Raw genomic sequence first — 21,612 nt, 5'->3', positions numbered from 1 at the left:
CCAGCCTAGCAGACAATTTTTGAAACCCAGTAAAATGTAAACATGCCGCACAAGAGATGAGACAAAGTAAACATGTCACGCAAAAGAGATGATGCAAGGCAAACAATATGGAGAAAGGCAATTATATGCTAATCTAATTCCAGAAAAAAATCTATTTATTAGCAAATTTCAAAACAGCTGCAATTTTTTGGAAGGCTTAATTTACACCCACAAAATTCATCCCACCAATGCAGCCACCAGGGCATTGCAGGCACAATTTACACTCACAGTTTACATGCAAGTGCAATTCTGAATAGTTGTGTATCTAACAGATGGTGACACTCAGACAGTTAAACATGCAAGTACTCAGTCTTGCTTACCCAGTTGATATTTTACTGGCACAACTTGTTCTGATCAAAGAGGAAAGGCTGGGACTCGGCCCTTTAAAAATGGACCCCATCATTCAAAGTGTTCAGCTTTCGAGCCTAAAGTTAGACATTCATCTGTCATCCTAACTCCTGATGTGCTATGTGAGATTCTAACAACAGGAATAAACATGCACAACCAGAGAAAACTACTGTCCTGCAATAAATAAGATAATGAAAAGGAGCAGAAAACAGGGGAGTTTTGAGAGGCACTTCTCCAGATGGAGGAGAAGCAACGGTGTGACCCTCAGTGAGTTTGTAGTCTGTTCGTTTGTTTGTTGTGTGTTGGCTTGCTGGCCCTGTGCCTGTTTGACTGAAGTTTCTAGTGTGGTCTGTTTGGGAGGCTGTGCACTGAACCTAATGGCCAGCTAGGCAAGGCTGAAAGCTTCCTAATGAGGCTCTAGTCTGTCATCGTTTGATCCCTTGGCAAGGGGCTTGGGATAACTCAGGGAGAACAGGGGTTTAAAAAGCCTGCTCGTAAATGACCAGAGGAGCTAGCAAACAGCAGGGTTTGGTGAGGGAGTTTAGAGGGACTGTGAGAGGCAGATACACCTAACAAACATTCTCTAAACTTGGGGCACTAAACCTCCCCCCCAAAAAAAATCACACACAAATAAAAAATCCCTACAAGAGTAAAAATAATACAGGCAGAATTCCAGCAACAGAGTGGGGGCTATGCAGTTTATTGCACTGAATGAGGTATGTATGATTACCTGCCTGTGGGTGCAAGCAGCTCATGGTCCTCAGAGACGGAGTGCAGATTCTTGAAACCAGAGTGGCTGAACTGCAGGAGCTAAGGGAGACAGAGAGGTACATAGATGAGTCTTTCTGGGACACTGTAGCATGGTCCCAGCTCCAGTCTGACAGCCTTAGTGCTGCTGAGGAAGAGGAAAGTCTCGGGGAATGAGAACATCAATCTGAAGCAGAAGGAAATGATCCCATAGTTGGGACTTGGGACCCTCCTTCCAAATGATGTCCTGGCATCTCTTGCAGAGGGGATACCTTTCCGGAGCAGGGAACCCCTGTTGTTAGGAAGAGATTGATAATAGTAATGGGGGGTTACATTATTAGATTAGATAGTTGGGTTTGTGATGACTGGGAGAACCACATGGGGAATTGCCTGCCAGGTGCAGACCTCTCAAGACATCTAGACAGGCTTATGTGCAGTGCTGGGGAGGAGCTGGTGGTTGTATGCACCATTGACACAGGTAAAGGAAGGAAAGGGGTCCTGGAGGTCAATTTTAGGCTGTCAGGTAAGAGATTAAAGTCCAGAACCTCCATGATAGCATTCTCTGAAATGCTTCCAGTTCTACACACAGGGCCAGTTAGAAAGGCAGAATTGCAGGGTCTCAATGCATGGATCAGATGATAGTGTTCAGAAGAGGGATTTAGGTTAATTAGGAACTGGGGAACCTTTTGGGAAAGGAGTAGTCTATACAGGAACCAAAACAGAACCAGATTGCTGGCATGTAAAATAAAAAAGGTAGCAGAGAAGTTTTTAAACTAAGAGCTGGGGAAAAGCCGGCAAGTGCAGAGGAACGTATGGTTCGGACAGAGTCACTCCTTAGGGAAGAATTCATTAAAGGGGATACTCTATACCACAGGTGCCGACTTTTCAAAGTGCTGGGGAAACAAGACCCTTGGCTCTGCCCCGGACTCCGCCCCCTCCCCGCCTCTTCCCGCCTGTTCCTCCCCCAAGCATGCCACGCCCTTGCTCCTTCCCCCTCCCCTGCAGCCTCCTGCACACCACAAAATAGCTGTTCGTGGCGGGCATGGGGAGAGAGGGGGATGTGCTGAGCCGCAGGGCCCGCTGGTGGATAGGAGGCACTGGGAGGTGTGGTGGGAGCTGATAGGGGGGCTACCAGTGGGTGCTCAGCACCCACCATTTTTTCCCCATGGGTGCTCCTGCCCCAGAGCAGCAACAGAGTTGGCACCTATGCTCTATGTCATAGTAAAGAGGAGAGACTAGAAGTTGATAAGTACAAGAGGTGAAGAGAAACAGTCAAACAAAAATAGAGTCCCATTCAATTACATCACATGAAGGCAAACAACTAAATATTGACAAATTTGATAAGTGCTTGTACAGAAATACTAGAAGTCTAAATACTAAGGTGGGTTCACTTGTGTGCCTGGTATTAAATGAAGATATTGATATAATAGGCACCACAGATGGTTGGTGGAACAATGATAATCAGTGGGACATAACAACCCTAGAATACAAATATATAGGAATGACAGAATAGGTCACACTGGTGGGGGAGTGAAACAGTACGTGAAAGAAAGCATGGAGTCAAATATAGTAAAAATGTTAAATGAATCAAACTGTACCTCAGAATCTGTATGTATAGAAACTCCATGCTTGAATACTAGGAGTACAGCAGTCGGAATACATACCAACCACCTGATGAGGATGTTGATGGTGACTGTGGAATGCCCAGGGAGATGAGAAAGGTTACAAACATAGAAAACCCAATATAATGGGGGGTTTCAACTATCCTCATACTGATGGGAACATGTCACTTCAGTGTGGGATACAGAGATAATATTTCTAGACACCATTAACAACTACCTCTTGGAGCAGTCCTGGAACTCACAAGGGGAAAGAGTGTTCTTGGCTTAATCTGAAGTGGAGCACAGGATCTGGTCAAAGAAGTGAATATAGCTGAACTGCTTGGTAATAGTGACCATAATGTAATTAAATGTAATATCCTTGGGGTGGGGGGGTAACAAAGAAACCCTCACATAGCATTTAACTTCAAAAAGGGGAGTTACACAAAAACCAACAGTCTAGTTAAACAGAAATTAAAAGGAACAGTCACAAGAGTGAAATGCCTGCAAGCTGCATGGAAACTTTTTAAAAATACCATAATAGATTCTCAAACTTTATGTATATCCCAAATTTTTAAAAAAGTAAGAGGACTAGAAAAATGCTACCATGATTAAAGAGAGTAAAAGAGACGGTTAGAGGCAAAAAGGCATCCTTTAAAAATTGGAAGTCAAATCCTATTGAGAAAAATAGAAAGGAGCATAAACTCTGGCAAGTCAAATGTAAAAATATAATTAGGCAGGCCAAAAAAGAATTTGAACAGCAACTAGCAAAAGACTCAAAAACTAACAGCAATTTTTTAAAGTATATCAGAAGCAGGAAGCCTGCCAAATAATCAGTGGGGCCACTAGATGATCAAGATGCTAAAGGAACACTCAAAGAAGACAAGGCCATTGCAGAGAAACTAAACAAATTCTTTGCATCGGTCTTCACTGCAGAGCATGTGAGGAAGATTCCCACACTTGAGCCATTCTTTTTAGGTGACAAATCTGAGGAATTGAGGTGTCAGTAGAGGAGGCTTTGGAACAAATTGATAAATTAAACAGCAATAAGTCACCAGGACCAGATGGTATTCACCCAAGAGTTCTGAAGGAACTCAAATATAAAACTGCAGAAGAACTGTGGTATGTAATCTCTGTCTTAAATCAGCCTCTGTACCAGATGCCTGATGGATAGCTAATATGATATCAATTTTTTAAAAAGGCTCCAGAGGCGATACTGGCAATTACAGGCTGGTAAGCCTAATTTCACTACCAGGCAAATTGATTGAAACCATAGTAAAGAACAGAGTTGTCAGACACCTAGATTCAGTGTTGATAAATGCAAAGTAATGCACAATGGAAAACATAATCCCAACTATACATACAAAACGATGGGGTCTAAATTAACTGTTACCACACAAGAAAGAGATCTTGGAGTCATTGTGGATAGTTCTCCGAAAACATCCATTCAAATGTGCAGTGGCACTCAAAAAACAGAATGGGAAGAACCATTAGGAAAGGGATAGATAGGACAGAAAATATTATGCCAATATATAACACCACCTTGAATACGGCACACAGTTCTGATCAGCCCATCTCAAAAATATATGTATTAGAATTGGAACAGGTACAAAGAAGGGCAACAAAGAGGATTAGGGGTGTGGAACAGCTTCCAGATGAGAAGAGATTAAAAAGACTGGGACGGGTTTAGAAAAGTTTAGAAAAGAGACAACTAAGGAGGGATATGTTAGAAATTGATAAAATAATGAACTGTGTGGAGAAAGTGAATAAGGAAGTGTTATTTACCCCTTCACATAACACAAGAACCAGGAGTCATTCAATGAAATTAATAGGCAGCAGGTTTAAAACATACATAAGGAAGTACTTCACACAATGCACAGTCAACCTGTGGAACTCATTGCCAGGGGATGTTGTGAAGGCCAAAAGTATAACTGGGTTAAAAAAATAATTAGATAAATTCATGGAGACTAGTTCCACCAGTGGCTATTACCCAAGATGGTCAGGGATGAAATCCCATTCTCTCGGAGTCCCTAATCCTCTGACTAGGACTGGAGAATAGGGGATGTGTCACCCAATAAATTGCACAGGTCTATTTATACCCTCTGAAGCATTTGGCCGTGGTCACTGTCAGAAAATAGGATATTGGGACTAGTTGGGTCTCACCCAGTATGGCTGTTCTCATGAAATCTAGTAAATGGGGCCTAGATCTGGAACCCCTGCTCATGCTGAGCAATTCTTACTCATGTGAGGAAGTACCTATCAACATGAGTGATGATTCCAGCGTTGGACTCGCAGAGGGGAAAACATAAGAGCTGCATAAAACCTTCCCAATTCAGTTTGCAAGAAGTTTATGAGTAACAGTACGAGAGCCTTTTTTAGGGGCTTATAGGCCCTGAAGTTTTTAAAAAAAGTTCATATTCAAGTGGTCAGCGTTTCATTTTCATGTGGTAAAGGCTCATTGTGAATATATATGCAAGGTTGTGGTTGAACAGCTTGATCAGACAGTTCGACTAAAATTCAGCCCCTCTTTCTTTCAGAAATCATGTAACATTGGTTTTCGCCGAGACGCACACTCACCATGGGATAGGTTCAGCCAGTCAAGGTAGAAAGTAAATTTAATTGCAAAAGGCGTCTGGCCAGTTCACTCTAACCAAGGATGATTCCAAGTACTTCCAAGGGTGGAGGTGAGCTGGAGGAAAAAGCATCTTGTGAGCACGTTCAAATACAATTATTGTGAACAGGATTTCACTGCCAATCCAAACTGTGTCTAGTGGATTTTTCACAAGCAAGGCAATGCAAAAGAGAAATAAATTGCAAATCCCTAGAACATGTACAACCAAAGATGGAAACAATAAGGCACCAATAACATAAAAAGCACTTCAAGGCCTAAGGGAAACTTAACCAGTTTGGATCCTGTACACACATATTCTTAAGTGCTGTGCTTTGTGAATAGTAACCATTTGCAGAATTAGATCCTTATGCAGACCATACACTTAAAATGTCATAACTATTGGGCTGGGCAAAACCATAAATAAAACAAATGCGACTGGAAACAAATTTTCATTAGAAATAATTAGTAACTTTTTCCAAGACAAAACAAAATAAGAACAAAATGAGATGCATTTATTGAATGAACAAGAAAAAATATCTTTGTAAAACAGACTTTTCCCCTGTACCTCCCACTCTGGACCCAGCTGCTTTTCATACATCTATGATACTCTTTGTGTCAAGTAAACTGCTTATATTTTTCCTAAACGAAGCCCACTTTGCTTCTTTTCCCCAGTCAGTCCAGACAGATGGCAAGTAAAGACAACACTTTAGCATCAATCTGGTGGACACCCTTGCTGACGTGCATTTGCCAAAAAGAAACAGACTAAACATTCATCGGGTCAAATAAAGATGTGTGTTTTACAGGCTAGAGGTACGAGACTTCTTGAGACTCAGAGAATTAGAATAGTAGCCAATGTGTTTAAGTGATTGCAAGGAGCAGCTACACTGCTTCACCCAAAATCACACCATAGTAGCCTCTGAATTCTTATTGAAGTGACAATATTCTCTCAGATCAAACAAGAATGGACACCACATTTCTAAAAACCTTATCAGCAGGGAGATGCTTGTTCTATTTTTTCCACTGAAGATATATAAGAGGTTTGGTATCTTTCTGTACCAGTGCATTTCTCCAGTGGGGAGGGATAGAATTTGGGGAGCAGGGGTTGCAAAATGAATGTGCTCCTAACTTGAAACCTTACCATGGAATCTTATAAAAATTATATAATTCACAAGTAAGCTAGCACGCCTGAGGGGTGTGGGTAAGTACATGCCTTGGGCTGTGGCCTGGCCCCAAACCCATGCCACTGTGCAGTGTGGAGGGGGGTAAGGGACATGTACCCAGTCTCAAGTTTCAGTAATCGTTTACCCACAGTCCCACAATGCACTTAATTCTTTCTTTCCTCATGACCCTTACCCACCATATAAAGGTCCCTCCCCATCCTCACTCTTTGCTGTTTTCACCAGTAGTAGTTGTGCTGACCACATCAGCTCTTGATCAATATGGGTGAAAATGGATCCTGCTCTGAGAACAGCTGCCTGTCCCACTGACCACACACGGGTGCTGATCAATGTGTGGTCAGTGTCCGATAAACCTGAGGAGGACCCCAAGGAGGAACCAGAACCCAAGGCTGCTCAGTTACAATGGATCCCTCACCCTCCCTGCCTATATCCTTCTTGTTCTGGGGCTATACGCCGGATTTTAAGCTCAGCCCTCACTTCAATCCAATGGTCCCGAAGCAACACATGGCTATTGAAAAGCAAATTATTAATGAACAATTATTGTGCTCCATTGTCTGTGCACTTCTCAGCCAGCACGTAGGCAGCAATCATCAGGGATAGCGGTTTCTTCTTAAAAGTGTGGGGGAGGGGGAAGCCTGGAAGCCCGGGCCCCTCCACCTGCCCCGGCGCCCTAGCAATGATCCTGGGGCAACGCAGAGCAGGGGAAGGGAGAGAACACATTTTAAAAGGCCCTGTTTGGGGATTGGACAGTTGTAGGAAACTTCTGTGTTCTCCAAATGGTGGAATAGTGGAAATGTTGGCCAGACTCTAAAGAAGACATGGCAAACTAGCAGCCCCTGGAAGGAACTGCCACTCTCCACTCCCACCCCTCTGGAGACACTATGAAAAGCTTTTTAAAAAAATTAGTACATTTATCTTACCATTACTAGCCTCGGCTCCTTCTTCCTGGGCTGCAAAAGTTGTCTGAGAACCAAGGGCGGTCTAACAGTTGCATGCCTGGAATGCTGAAAAGTATCAAAACTTTGGCCACCTACAGTACATTATGTCATGTGGCTTACTCCAAAAGATAGATAGATAGATAGATAGATAGATAGATAGATAGATAGATAGATAGACCTTGTCTCTGAATTGGCAGGACCTTCAGCTCTCAAAAGGGAAACCATTCCACCAGGCTGACAAGAGCAGCACCCACAGAAAGCAGAGGCAGAAGGAGGAGAACCTTGGACAAGCTGTTTATTGGCAGAACCAAGAGAAGTTTGAGTTCCTTAAGGGCACAGGAGCATTGGCCTCTTCAACGGGAAGAGACACGGATTAACTGGTCCATGGAGCAGGAAGGAACATGGAACATGCCAAAGGAAACAGGAGCAATCCCTAACAGAGAGGCTGATAGACCTGGTGGCTGAATGAGTTCAGGGTCTGCCTGCTGCCCTGGTCATTTCACCGTCCATGAATCACCACCACCTCCTCATCCTGCTGCTGCCCATGGTGCTGCTGCGGTGGAGAATCCATCCTCCCCTTCCCTGAGTGACCAGGAGGAGCCTGCAGGACTCCACTGGCACCTAAAACTCCTTGCATAGGGAGCCCCCCCACAAACACACACAAATGTCCAGCATAGGAACAAAGAGCCTGTGGGAGTTGTGAACCCCATCAAGTACCTGTCTCCCAAACCCTGGCAGGCAGACCTCCCCATTTGTCCTCAAGAATAATTTTCCCATCGTTCCCCACTTGTCATGGGTACAGCAAGGAGACTGGTGCAGCTCTATTAACATTTGGCCATTGTTCCTGTTATGTTTTGTTGGTTTCCATATTTTTTTTTAAATATTTTACTTACACGTACCTTATAGTACTTTTAAAAGTGTTGTAGTTTCCCTGATTTGTGTGTGGACCCTCCTTCCTAGGTATGATGAATAGAGATGTTTTCAGGTTCAGGATGGGGCCCAGTGATTCATAGCACATGAATTGGAATGGTGCAATTGTCTGGTGCCCTCATACCGCAAAACACTTTTCTGTCCATTCTACACCCACCCACACCACAGGTTCAGAAATATCTAAAGTCCCAGGAAGAACGAGGAGTACTTGTGGCACCTTAGAGACTAACAAATTTATTTGGGCATAAACCCAAGGTTACACAAGAAGGGCGGGGAAAGTGTGTTAGTATTATGTGCTTACAGAAAGTACTACTAATTCTAAATGCACCATAACTCATAACAGAGAAAATGGGGAGATAAACGTTTTTATGGCGTAGTTCACATGCAGAAAAATAACAATACAGACATCTGCCACTCCCAAGTGATTAAATATTTAACTGGCCCCGTCCTTTGCCCCCAAAACCTTTATCAGTTTCATCCTTAGTAGTGATTAGTGCTCCAAAACAGCCAAGAAGTTGCAGTTAGCACTGTTGACAGTGAATGGTTACGGGAAAGAATGGGTGCACATGTGCACACACCAAAGCAAACGTTGATAAGGTCATTAAGGGAGATTGAGCGTTCCCAATAACAGAGATCTGTAAACAAGTGTGAACAGTGAAGACAAAAGCATTTCACAATGACCGCATTTCAAGTCAGCCACCCACCCTCTACAGCACAAACACAACCCCTGAAGGTGTTAACCCAGTGATAATTGCCTGTAATGGGTGAATAGTCACAGGAAGGAATAGCTAATGACCTTCAGCTATAGAGGAACAAAACTCTCACAAAGCCACATAGCCCCATATGTGGGTGCTGATGTTCCCTCCTACTTTTCCAGCTGCCACCCAGGGTGTGAAAATGTCCCTCGGCACAGCCAGATGTCATCCTCTGCCTTCCTGCTGTGCCAAGACATGTGCACATATGGCATCCCTGATTTCCCTTGGCCACTAGGAACCAGTCCTAGTGTGCAGATGGGTGGGTTCCAGCAGCCTGTACAGAGTTTGCAAAAAGAAAAGGAGTACTTGTGGCACCTTAGAGACTAACCAATTTATTTGAGCATAAGCTTTCGTGAGCTACAGCTCACTGAGGAAGTGAGGTGTAGCTCACGAAAGCTTATGCTCAAATAAATTGGTTAGTCTCTAAGGTGCCACAAGTACTCCTTTTCTTTTTGCGAATACAGACTAACATGGCTGTTACGCTGAAACCTGTACAGAGTTTGTAAGTCAGACTTGTCCTGAGCCCACCTGGGACAGAAGCACTCCTCTTTACCCTCACAAATGTCATAGCATGCACCAGTCAACAATTAGACTACTGGCACTGGCCACATTGGCAAGCAGCCGGGTGCATAAGCAGCACCAATAAGATTGCAGCCTACCAAATGGGCACTCCACAACCATTCTGCAGCTACTGAGTTTGTAATTGAATTCCCTTTTTCCAGGGTCATTGATGTTGGGGTATGGTTTCCTGGGACAAATTAGGAGCAGGTGCAACCCACATACCTCCTGGGTGTGGTGTTCTGTTCCATCTAGTGGCACTGAGAGATTAGTGAGTCTGCTCTACAGCCTTAGCTAAGGGCCACATGGCTTTTAGCTTATGCAATAGAGGCTCATGCATTTAGCTCCAGAGGTGCCCATTTAGATCCTGCCCGCTGACGATTAGGGTCTGTTGGTGTTACAAGTGCGGGCTCATCTAGGATTTCAGCTGGGAAGTCTCTGAAGATCGGGGCATGCTTCCTCAACTAGGGGAACTATGGAACCCACACACCTCGTGGGCTAAGTTTCCTCTAAGCTGCACGGCCATGCAGCTGCCTATTAAGCGCCACACAGGGGCTCAGGGCTGCGGCAGGGAGAGATGCCTCTCCCCCAGTTGGTTTGCTATGGTGAGGAGAGGTGCCTCTCCCCTCTGGCCCCAGCATGGATCTGCCACAACAGGGAGAGGCATCTCTCCCCACCAGCCCCAACACAGACCTGCCCTGGACTTGCCACAGCTGGGAGGGAGGCGCCCCTCCCCCAGCCCCAACCCAGCCCCTGCATGGACTGGCCAGGGGAGAAGAACCTCTTCCCCCCGCACCCCAGCATACGTGCTGCTGCAGGGATAGAGAGCTGGGGGGAGTCCTCTCTCCCCACTGTAACCTCCGGGCAGCCTACACTCCAAATCCCTCATCCCTGCCCCCCCCCCAGAGCCCACACCCCCAGCCGGAGCCAGCACTCCCCCCCACACCCCAACCTTCTGGCCCAGCCCTCAGCCCCCCCCCACACTCCGAACCCCTTGGTCCCACCCCCACCACATGAATTTTGTTAGGTGCACCAATATGGGGGTGATGTGCACCTAACAAAATTCATTCCACATATTCGTGGGGAAAATTAGAGGGAATGTTGTACCAATAAAATAAAAACCAGCAGGATCTTATTAAAGGGAAAAAGGCAAAATACCACATTTATTGTGAATACAGAAAGAATCATAGTAAGCAGTTAGTTCTAGTTATAACATTCCATTCAATCTCCTATTTATTCACACATTCATTCGTTCATACACACACACACAGGTTCTGCAAGGTTGTTATCATAGTTACCAGCCTTAGAGTTGCTCATGCCAAGCCACTGGCCAGGTGGCCTGGACATGAGGAGGGAGCAGGGCCTTGTCAGATGCTCATCTGATGCTCCTGGAAGTTGGTTTGCAGAATCAGACCCCCCCCAAAGTTCTCACTTTTTAGAGTCTATTCTTATAGGAATTTCTTCCTATGCCAGTCTATGGGAATTGCTTCATCATGCTGTTGCTGAATCAATCAGCAGATAGCACATTCCTGACGGCTCCAAGATGTTATCTTGTTCTTTGGTTCTCCCATTCTTGAGGCTGTTGGGTGGATTCCAGTCTGCCCTCCAGGTGGGGTCCTCTGGTTATTTCCACTTGACGCCTTCTTCAGCCGATGGACACTGGATTCTTAGGCTGGCACCTCCCTGATCATTCAGTTATTATCCACACCAAGCATCCATCCACATACATCCTCTATCTCTATTTTAATCACAATTGTTAATACAACAAAAGGGTGGGGAGTCTCTGGGTGTTGTTTCTGTTGTTAGAGTATTGCTTTGAGTCTCTCTCTCTGTGAATTGCTTTGAGAACAGACTCTGTCTTAGAATGTACTAACACAATTAGCAGCTTGCAAGTTTCACACATAGAGGGAGAGAAACAGTACCAAAAACCAAGAGACCTCTTAATTAGTAATACCCTGGAATTTAAACTCTGGGGAATCAAACTCATTTGTGATTTTAATACAGAACTTCTTTAATATGATCCAACAGGAACACCGGTCCTGGGTGTGGTGTTCTGTCCCATCTAGTGGCACCGAGACCACTTAGAGAGAGATTAATGAGTCTGCTCTACAGCCTTAGCTAAGGGCCATATGGCTTGTAGCTTATGCACTAAGCTCCAGAGGCCCCAGGTTCGAGCCTGCCCACCAACGACCGGGGTCTGTCGATGTTACACAAGTATGCGGGGTTCCCCAAAATAACTGTAGGCACAGGCACACTGTTGAGAACCGCATCATTTCTGGTGAATAAAGTCCCTTCTTACCCCTTCAGGAAAAATCCCAAACTCTTTAGCACGCTGACATCAGTGTTTCCGACATTTGTATTCATGAATCTGCCTCTGCAGTGCACTAAGCCTAACAGAACAAAGCAATAATAGCCTTTTCAATTCACATACTCACTTGTCCCTTTTGGTGCGCAAAGTATTGAGATGGGGTGCTAATGATGGCCCCTGCACAGTTTGAAAATGTCATCCTCTGAAATCCAGATATTATTTCTGGAACTTTTTTATGGCAACCACTCGAAGTAGATCACAGTGTTAACTGCCTCACAAACCTGCACAGCCATGACCCCAACAGTGGACTTTCCAACCCTGAAGTCGTTTGCAAGAGCTGTCTGGTGTTGCCAGCTTCCACAGGGTAATAGTCACCCGCTTCTGCACGAAGGTTGCTTCCCTGAATCGAGTGATCTGGTGCTGGAGGTTTGGCGCAAGCTTCTCACACTGCTCCATGAAAGTCTGTTTCCTCATTGAGGAGTTCTGAAACCACTGCAGGCCACCCCAGGTTTCCAAAATGATGTGATCCCACCACACCATGCTTTATCTTCTGCACTGGAGGCAACAGTCCACCCACGGGCATACTGTGGCAATACCAGCATTCACCAGCTCTATAACATGGGAACTGAATGACCCTGAAGGTTGGCTACCTTTGACATGTCAGAAAGTTCTCCCCAAATTCCATCCGGCATTTTGCTGATTGCCTACTTTGCTACATAAACATTTATCCTGTGACGGAGCAGGAGCAGAATCACTTCATCATCCCATTGCTCCATCTCTTCCACCCAGCTTGGCAAAGGTTTGAGATGTGATCAGGAACTGCCATCAGCAAATGTGTGAAGGCAGGGGATAATACCATCACCACACAGCAAAGTGTCTCCTGGTGATGCACAGTACCCTGGGATATGAACCCTGAAATGGTATCACTAATATCACGTAACAGCAGCAGCTGTGTGGATGAGGGTATATCATGCAGTGGCTTTGTCAAAGTTTCAGGCAGTGCCAACTGACTTTACAATGTAGGAAGGAGGGGTGCTCTTATATTTATTATTTTGTGCAAGATGGGCAATACATTACGTTAGTATTCTTATAAACTAATACTATCACATTCTATAATAAATGATGGAGATATCATTCTAAGATATAGGTCTCAGAGTAGCAGCCGTGTTAGTCTGTATTCGCAAAAAGAAAAGGAGTACTTGTGGCACCTTAGAGACTAACCAATTTATTTGAGCATAAGCTTTCCTGAGCTACAGGGATGAAGTGAGCTGTAGCTCACGAAAGCTTATGCTCAAATAAATTGGTTATTCTCTAAGGTGCCACAAGTACTCCTTTTATTGTAAGATATAGAATTTTGAACCATTATAGTTGAACTGTTTAGAAGGGTAGAACAATCCAAAGATAAAATGGTTTAACAGCTATATCCGGAAGACAAATCCTCAAAATATGCTATTAACTAGATGGCTCTGCAGTAAGGCCATTCAGTAAACAGATTCTCTATCATAAGCTTATCCTGTATTAAATGACTAATGAGTTGATGCTATGATAAGACAGTCCGCAAAGGCAATAAATTATAGACACACAATTATGGGATAAGAGTAGAACTAGATTTTGTCTTCTCCTGCTGTGCTACTTAGGACCACGCTCTATAACTGTTGATGTGCATGACTCGCTCCACAAGACACTTCAACTGCAGATCTCATAGTGCTTAAAAAGGTAGGGGAACATCATCGTTATTCCCAGTTTACAATTCCTCAGCTGCCCCACCTGCAAACTGGGAATTATTATGTTTATCCATCTTTGAAAGCACCATGACACCAACAGAGGAAAAGAGCTATATACAAGCCAATTACTATTATAATTATGGGAAACAGAGTGTGGACTTGCAATGTGAATATAACGTTAATTAAGAGATACTTAGCAAGCATGGATACATCTTTTTTAACATTTTTAGTTAGGTCACATTTTCAAAATCATATTTGTGCACAATTCAAGGACAAATAATTTTAGGTTATTTTATTTCTGGAAGGGTGAAAAACCCTCATGGGTTTTTTTTTTCATTATCTTCAGTCATTTTGGTAAAAGGGAGATCATATTAAGTACTAGGAGAGTTGTGTGAAAATGTTAGATCAGGACTCTAAACTCACCTGAAGTCAGGTTTTGTGCCCACCAACAAAGTTGACAGAGCACTGCATCATCAGCATCTCTAGAGACATTAAAAAGAGCAAAACCAATGAAAAAGCTTGCCTGCCAGCAAATTTTATTCCTTGGGTTTCATTGTGGAATTGACTCTGTCACCAGCCTCACCAGGACACAATCAACACTCAATTTGATGATGGCTCTGGCAAAACTCACCCAGTTTTATCCATGTTTTGACTGGGCTTTTTAGTTCAGAGAAACCCAAAGACCAAAGGAACTTCAAATGGGGATTAAAAACTATGTGACTTAAACCGGCTCAAAAGACTGGCTGAGACTTGAACCAGCAGGATTTGCAGCCATCTCTTTGAATTAGAGATTTATAAATATTTGTACAAGTCATAAGTCACTGCCTCATTTTCACACATGGGAGCAGGTAGTTAATCTTTGGTGTCACCAAGACTCTCAGTACTATAATTGTCACCAGTTATCCTGTATGTGATTTCTGAATCCAGACTCTTCATTTTGTTAAAAATGTCCCTAATATTGCAGTAACAAACGCAGCACTAATATAACACCAATTTGCTGCAAGTTAAAAGGAAATCATTCCGTCGTATCCAATGTAGGCCAAAGTATTGTTGATTTACGTAAAGGTCAGGGAAAATCCCAAATGATAAAAATGTGCAATAATCCCAGGGAAGTCAAGATAATACAAGATTATAAATGCTAAATGAAAGGCAGGCAGGGACAAGACAAAGGAGAGGTTGGGGAGCAGAAAAAATTAGAAAAGGTGAACTAATTATCCATTAAGAAGTAAATTCTTGAGTCATGTTACAAATTGGCATGCCCTACCAAACTGAAGTAGGAATGTGCCAATTAGTGGTGCAAACATTCCAGTTATGAGAATATCTGGATATAACAACGTATTTGTGAAAGTTAAATAGCAAGATTCCAGCTGTGAGCCCAAATGACAATGGTAGGGCTCCAGTCAATTTTAGGGGTGCATTTTCATAGCCACCCATGCCAGATAAGATGTACAGTTCCCATGATGACTGAAATACCAGTTGTCATGTGCAATGATAAAGAACAGCATAGTGCTAATAGCCTTTCAGTTATGTATTCCCCCCCCAAAAAATATACACATTCATCAAACACAAACCATGTAACCTTGTTGTCGTGGATAAAGCATTCATTATACATTCCTACAATTAGCAGCTTCAAGTTAAAAATAAAAAAAGAAGTTCACAGGTTTGTGGTCTGTCACAAGAAAAATCCACAAAGTGTTTCTTTATGTTTAAATAATCCACTCGGTGAAGATGCTGTAGAGAGAGAAAAATAACGATGCATTGCAAAAAACCTCCTGAGAATCCAGTCATTGATAAAAAAAAAAAAATCTAATTAAGAATGCATGCCTTCAGAATGATATCTAATTTGGCATATGGGAAAAAAGGCATCTAAGAGAGAATTAATGGCAAGTCCCATGATATAAATGCTTTGGTTTGGATTAAATTGCTAAAAGTATCAGCTAAAAGCATCTTTAAACACTGTAGAAAAAAATATACCTACATCCAGTGGGAGTATTAGCAGTATAGTGAAAACCTCTGCATAATGTCATGTGTTATAATTGCACGGGCAGTGAAAATATAAAGTTTAATCAATCATTTTCCTCCTAGGGTTAATGACTGTTTGGTTGGTTGTGGGGGAGATTGTATTATTTTGGGCTACGTGGCTGTGGTTAAACTGATGTATAACTGTCATCTTTATTCTATAAACTTCACAGTTGTAGTATATTGGCATTTCTGTTTTTTTCTATCTAGGTAGACAATGCTCCATAGTGTGTATTAAAGCAGTTCTTAGAAATTAAACAAAACAAGGAATATGCTAAACTCACAGTTGTTTTGCACATAATTGCATGTGTAGAGATAATAACCAGCAATGGATTCCTCTTCTAAACATTGGTTGTGGCAGCTGTTGTTTTTGAGTGTTATATCTGAATGATCATTAAATCCAGATCTGTACATGAGCAAACTTCCCAAATTAGACACACACACATAGAAGCAATATTTGCATTTTTCAATGATGCAACAAATTCTCCAAGGCATTTTAATACCAAGGCAAGTCACTCCGGTCTAATTGGCATTCTTATATGCTGTAATATTCTTCACCTGCAGCTGAGTGTACCCAACAAGATATGAAATCCCTCCCTATCCTTTGAAACATAAAGGAATGATAATAACTATTCTGATCATTACAGCTGACTGCCCCAGTGCACAGTATAAGTAAGGGGCACACATGCCAGCATTAATAGAAAGTGGCTTTTGGAAAGTATTAGATGCACACAGCCAAACAGTTACTACAAGGTACGACTGTTATAAATGAATTCCACCGTACCCCTAAATGTTATATTAACAAAGTGCTGTACAAGAAGATTAATGGCTCTCTGCATGTATTGGTTACCACATACCACACCATGCTAACAATCTATACACATTGCGCAGGCAAAAAAAGGAAATGGCCAAGATAGAGTAAATTCCAAGGGTTCAATTCCTGGACAATTCCTTCACTTTCAATAAGGCACATGTAACCACAAAAGGGTAGACTAAGCCAAAGCAAAATGCTCATATGAACATCTTACTCAACCTCACAGATATAGAAACATTTCTAATCAGGCTAGCACATGAAATATACAGGACCTGGCAGTAATCAGCCGCAGGATCCTCTCCTCTGTGGGGCACTATGCTCCCCAAAATGTGGGTGGCATGGTCGTGAAAGGGCCATGGACAGGGTTAAGTGTAGGATGCGCTGATTCAATGCATCCTCTCAGCAATCTCAACCAATGGGGCACCCCTGGGGACCCCAGCAGTAACTCACCTGTTCCCCACAGAGGTGAATCCTCTTCCCCCCTGGAAGGGACCAGGAGGCCAGTTGACACAGCACAATGTAAACTAAGGCTGGGATTTTCACAGAAACCACACATAAAACTCCCATTTAATTTCAATGGAAATTCAATTCTCATAGGCTCCTTTGAAACTCTCAGCCTAATTGTCTAAGTGTGGGTGGATCTACCACTCACAACAATCAGTGCTGCCTATATAAATACCCCATATTCAAGATCTCTTGGGAAGAAATCAAAGATTGTAAAATTATTTATAAAACTAGAGATACGCTAGAACAGAACCCCAGATCCAAATGGTTTTGCTCTTTGAGGAGCTCAGAAAAATGACTGAGATCTAGATGTAAATTTCACAGCTGGATCCTTCCTACAGTGGCTGAATCAAAACTAGATTCAGTTGCTCCCAGACTGTGATGGAAACAGGGAGCCTGGTTCTATCATTTATCCTGTTCTTACGCTAACATAGCCCTATTGAGTTCAACAGGCTCACTTACAAGTAAGGCCCAATGCTGCACAGGGTTCCAAACTTAGTATCCCTCTACCCACATGGAAACCCACTGAAGTCATTAGGACTCTGTGCAAGTGTAAGGGCCAGTGATAGCAGAACCTTTTGTGGAATCAGGGCCAGCTGCTGGTCTGAGGCAGAGGAGAATCAGGTTCCAGGACAAGGTTAATTTCCTGGCTCTTAAGAAGTGATTTCTCTCACTCGAACACTGAATGAATGTTGGGTGTTAGCATTCTATTTCTCTTAATTGTTTGAAAGAAAGCAGGAAAAGAAAAGTGCTACTAACTCATTGCACACCCTAAGCTGAAGCACATTTACTGAGGAGTCTTTAACTCAGGAGGGCATAGCTGAGAGTCCTTAAATTAAACTTGTCACAAGAAAGATTAAGAGAAAACTCTAACATGCATGTGCAAAAATGCGAAATTAAAATCTTCCTGGGCCTTATTCATGGGACTTCGCTACAGCACTGTGAACGGGCCCAAGTGTAAACGAGTATCCAATCCTGCATGTTTAAAAATACTGAATCAATTTTCTTTTAGTTACAATTGTTTCTCCTTTCTCAGTGAGGACTATAAAATAAACTGCATCCAAAGAGCCTAGCTCCTGCTACTCATGAGTTATGAGTGCGCAAAAATTTCAGTTGGAATGTACGAGGACAATGGGATTTTTTTTTTCACACTCACATAATCCCCAAATTGCTCAAACTAGCCAAAAGAAACAGAGCAAGCATGACAAATTTCAGCACAAAAGAATTTGTTTGAGTGGCAAAGAAAGAAGTTTACAAGATGAAAGTCAGTCCCTTTCACATCCTTCTCGGTTCAAATCCTTACACAATACCCTAAAATGGTATTCCATGTCAAAGGGTGGCCTCCTTTAGGACATCCCCTTGTGTCTCAGGGTGGCCCTCTTCCCAGCGACCCATTGCGTGCTCACATTCTCCAACACTTGTGAAAAGGTAGCCCCTTCCTGGGACACGATCCAAAGGCAGACCACAGCACAACCAGTGCTCCTGCCTCAGTTTCCCCTATCTTCTGGAGCCTCCAGGAACTCCACATAAGCTTTCCAAATATAAATAGCACTTTCTGGGGTTATTTATTACAAAATTCCCACAGTCATAATCCAGAATCCCCCAGTGCAGTCCAAATAGTACATTCAATTTTTCAAGACCCAACAGTTCATCAACACACCTTGTACAGCTCTGGTGTCTCTCACCATGCTTCAGCTCTCCGGCATGGCTCCAATGTCTCACCATGCTCCGGCTCTCTGGTACAGCTCTTTCACCACATCTCACCTAGCCCCTCTAGCTATTCCACCGTATTTCATTCTCTGCTCTAGTTCTAGCTCTCATCCAGAGACACCAGGGATGACACCTCCCTCATTCCCCAGCCCTCTCTGGCCCTCTGGCTTCAGTTCTCTAGCAGTAGGCAACTCTGTCTACAGCTTTCAGACCATTCCATCCATTTCTGGCCATGGCTTTCCAGTGTGGGGAAGTTTGAAAGAGCCCCCCTGGACCACCTTCCACTTTCACAAGTCTCACCTGGCTCCACTGCTCAAGTAGGGAATGCTCACCACTCCCTCCTTCAGCAGCATCCCCTCCCTGCAGCTCTGAGCCCAGCTCTGCTCCTCTTCTGAGCATGTTCTCTCTGTCTCTGGACTCTGGGTTCTGAACTCCCCTTTCCCTTTGGGCTGTCTCTCATTTATAGGTCTCAGAGCCGTCCTCCCTACCCTCCCCCCCATTACACCAAATGAGGGCACACCTGGATTGAAACAGGAGCACTGGGCCCAATTTCATTTAAGGGGGCAGTTACCTTGTTATGTTTCCCCAAACAGGTCATGCTGTAACCTTCCTTGGCCTATTTCCCTTCTTCCATCTCAGACCCCACTAGGTATTAGGTAGATGTAAATTTGTATGTTGTAAGGTGGCCTGAACACCTTAGTAATTGGCACTTCAGAAATAAAACTATGATTGTCATTTCTTCATGGATTAAGCATTGAAAAATCTAGGAAGAAAATTGTAAAACTCGCAGTTTACATCTGTACAATGTCAGTTCCTCTATTTTTTTAATTCTTTCAGCTATGTAAGAGCAGCATGTGGGTTAAAGAACCATCTGAAATGTTATATGCAGGTACATATACCATATTTACATACATATAGTTAAGATTAAACGAAATTATACAGAATAATGGAGAAGAAACAAAATAATAATGTAGCGAGAGAAAGGAAAGAAAGGAATGCTTGGATTTAAAAAAGAAGAATAAAACCCCTTATTTTTAAATGTTTCATGTGAATAGAACTTCTGGGAAGGTGCTTGGAGAGTGAAGCCCTGTGTGTCTCCTCAGACTAGCAATAAGAGTGGTAATGCAACCTTCCCCACCTTTCCCTACCAGCTTGCCTCCGGCCGGAGTTGCATGACCTACCTCCTGGGAAAAGGTAGTTCAGTTCCCATGGCCAACCAGGGCGGTAATTGGTACCAGTTGTGCAGGGGGTTGGGATGTGAGCACATGCTCACTGGGAACTGAAACAAATGTTTAGTCATGCAGATCAAAAATGCAGCCCAGGGGCCAAATTCTTCCCTGACTTTTGACTTACATCCTGTGCAATGGCATTCACTGCAGCTGGGTGTGGTGGGGTAAACATCAGGGCAGATTTTGGCCCCAGCTGTCTGCAAAAATAAACAAATTTGTTTAACACCCTGAAAATATTCACTGCAGCAACAGTCGATCGCTAAGATCTTTTCTTCATTCCTCTACAGTTGCAGTGCATAAGGGCCCTCTTTTCATTAGTATTCGGATTTTGGCTACTAGCAGAGAATTTAAGGTAAAATTTTCCAAAGAGCCTAAATTCTATTCTCAGAAGCAACAAGGAATTTAGCAGGTTAAGTCTCATCAAAAAGGGCAGCGTTCCCTCTAATTTTTCCCACGCATGTGTGGAATCAATTTTGTTACATGCACCAATATGGAGGTGGTGTGTGACACATAACAAAATTCATGTGGTGGGGGTGGGGCTGAGGGGTTCGGAGTGTGGGAGGGGGCTTAAGGCTGGGGCAAAGGGTTGGGGTAGGGGAGGTGAGGGCTCCGGCTGTGGGTGCGGGCTCTGGTGGAGCCTAAGATGAGGGATTTGGGGTGCAGGCTGCCCCGGGGCTACGCCACGGAGAGAGGACTCCGCCCAGCTCTCTCTCCCCGCAGCAGCACCTGGGCTGCAGGGGATAGGCACCTCTCCCCCAGCCACGGCAGTTCTGGGCTGGGGTTGGGGGCAGGGTACCTCTCCCCCGCTGCGGCAGGGCCAGGCTGGGCTGTGTTGGGGTCAGAGGAAGAGCTCCCCTCCCCGGCTTGGCAGATCCAGGGCTGGGCTGGGGTTGGCGGGGAGGGGCCGCCACCGCAGCCTGAGAGGCACTTAATAGGCTGCTGCGCGGCCACGCAGCTTAGAGAGAACTTAGCTGAAGGGCATGTCTACACTACAAAGTTAAGTTGACTGAATTTAAGTCAACATCCAGCCACTACAGTAATTAAATTGGTTGGGTGTGTCTACACCAAGCTCATTGTGTTGGTGGAGTGTGCCCTCACTAGCAGCACTTGCATCAATGCAGAGAGCAGTGCACCATGGGTAGCTATCCCACAGTGCAACTAGCTGCAGGAGGTTTGGGGAAGGGCTTGCAGTGCCTCCTGGGACCAAAAGTGTGTTGCAAGGAGGAATGGGAACATAGCTTCAACCTCCCATGATGCAGTTTACTCCCTTCATCCTGATATTAGCCACGGGTACACCATAGTCCTAGAAGCATGGACCACACTGAGCTCTGCACCCTTGCTGTGAAAATTACAAACACCTCATGCCTTATCCTGCTGTATTTCCAGAGCCGAGACAGGAGCCGCCGCGTGGAACATTGTGATATCATACAAGCAGCCCTGCTGCAAGCCATAGAACGAAACAATTCCCCATTGCTGCTGGCAGTCATGCAGCAACTGACCATGGTGGAGCATAGTTTCTGGTCCCAGGAAACAAGCACTGACTGGTGGGATCACATCATTCTGCAGTTATAGGATGACAAGCAGTGGCTGCAGAACTTTCGA

At 43.9% G+C, this 21,612-nt stretch overlaps 1 long non-coding RNA gene across 1 annotated transcript in view; it reads right to left on the bottom strand.

The window, feature by feature from the left end:
• LOC125642939 (uncharacterized) overlaps window positions 1-21,612 on the bottom strand; it is a 421,578-nt gene that overhangs the window by 277,991 nt on the left and 121,975 nt on the right. Inside the window, exons 3-4 of the long non-coding RNA XR_007358534.2 lie at window positions 5,310-5,421; window positions 1,118-1,197 (exon numbers count right to left, since the gene is read on the bottom strand). This is a non-coding gene — a long non-coding RNA (uncharacterized LOC125642939). The remainder of the gene's footprint in view (window positions 1-1,117; window positions 1,198-5,309; window positions 5,422-21,612) is intronic.

The sequence above is a fragment of the Caretta caretta genome, chromosome 9 (assembly GCF_965140235.1).
Source record: "Caretta caretta isolate rCarCar2 chromosome 9, rCarCar1.hap1, whole genome shotgun sequence".
Taxonomy (NCBI): Eukaryota; Metazoa; Chordata; order Testudines; family Cheloniidae; genus Caretta; species Caretta caretta.
This window is presented reverse-complemented; position numbering and strand designations above follow the sequence as displayed.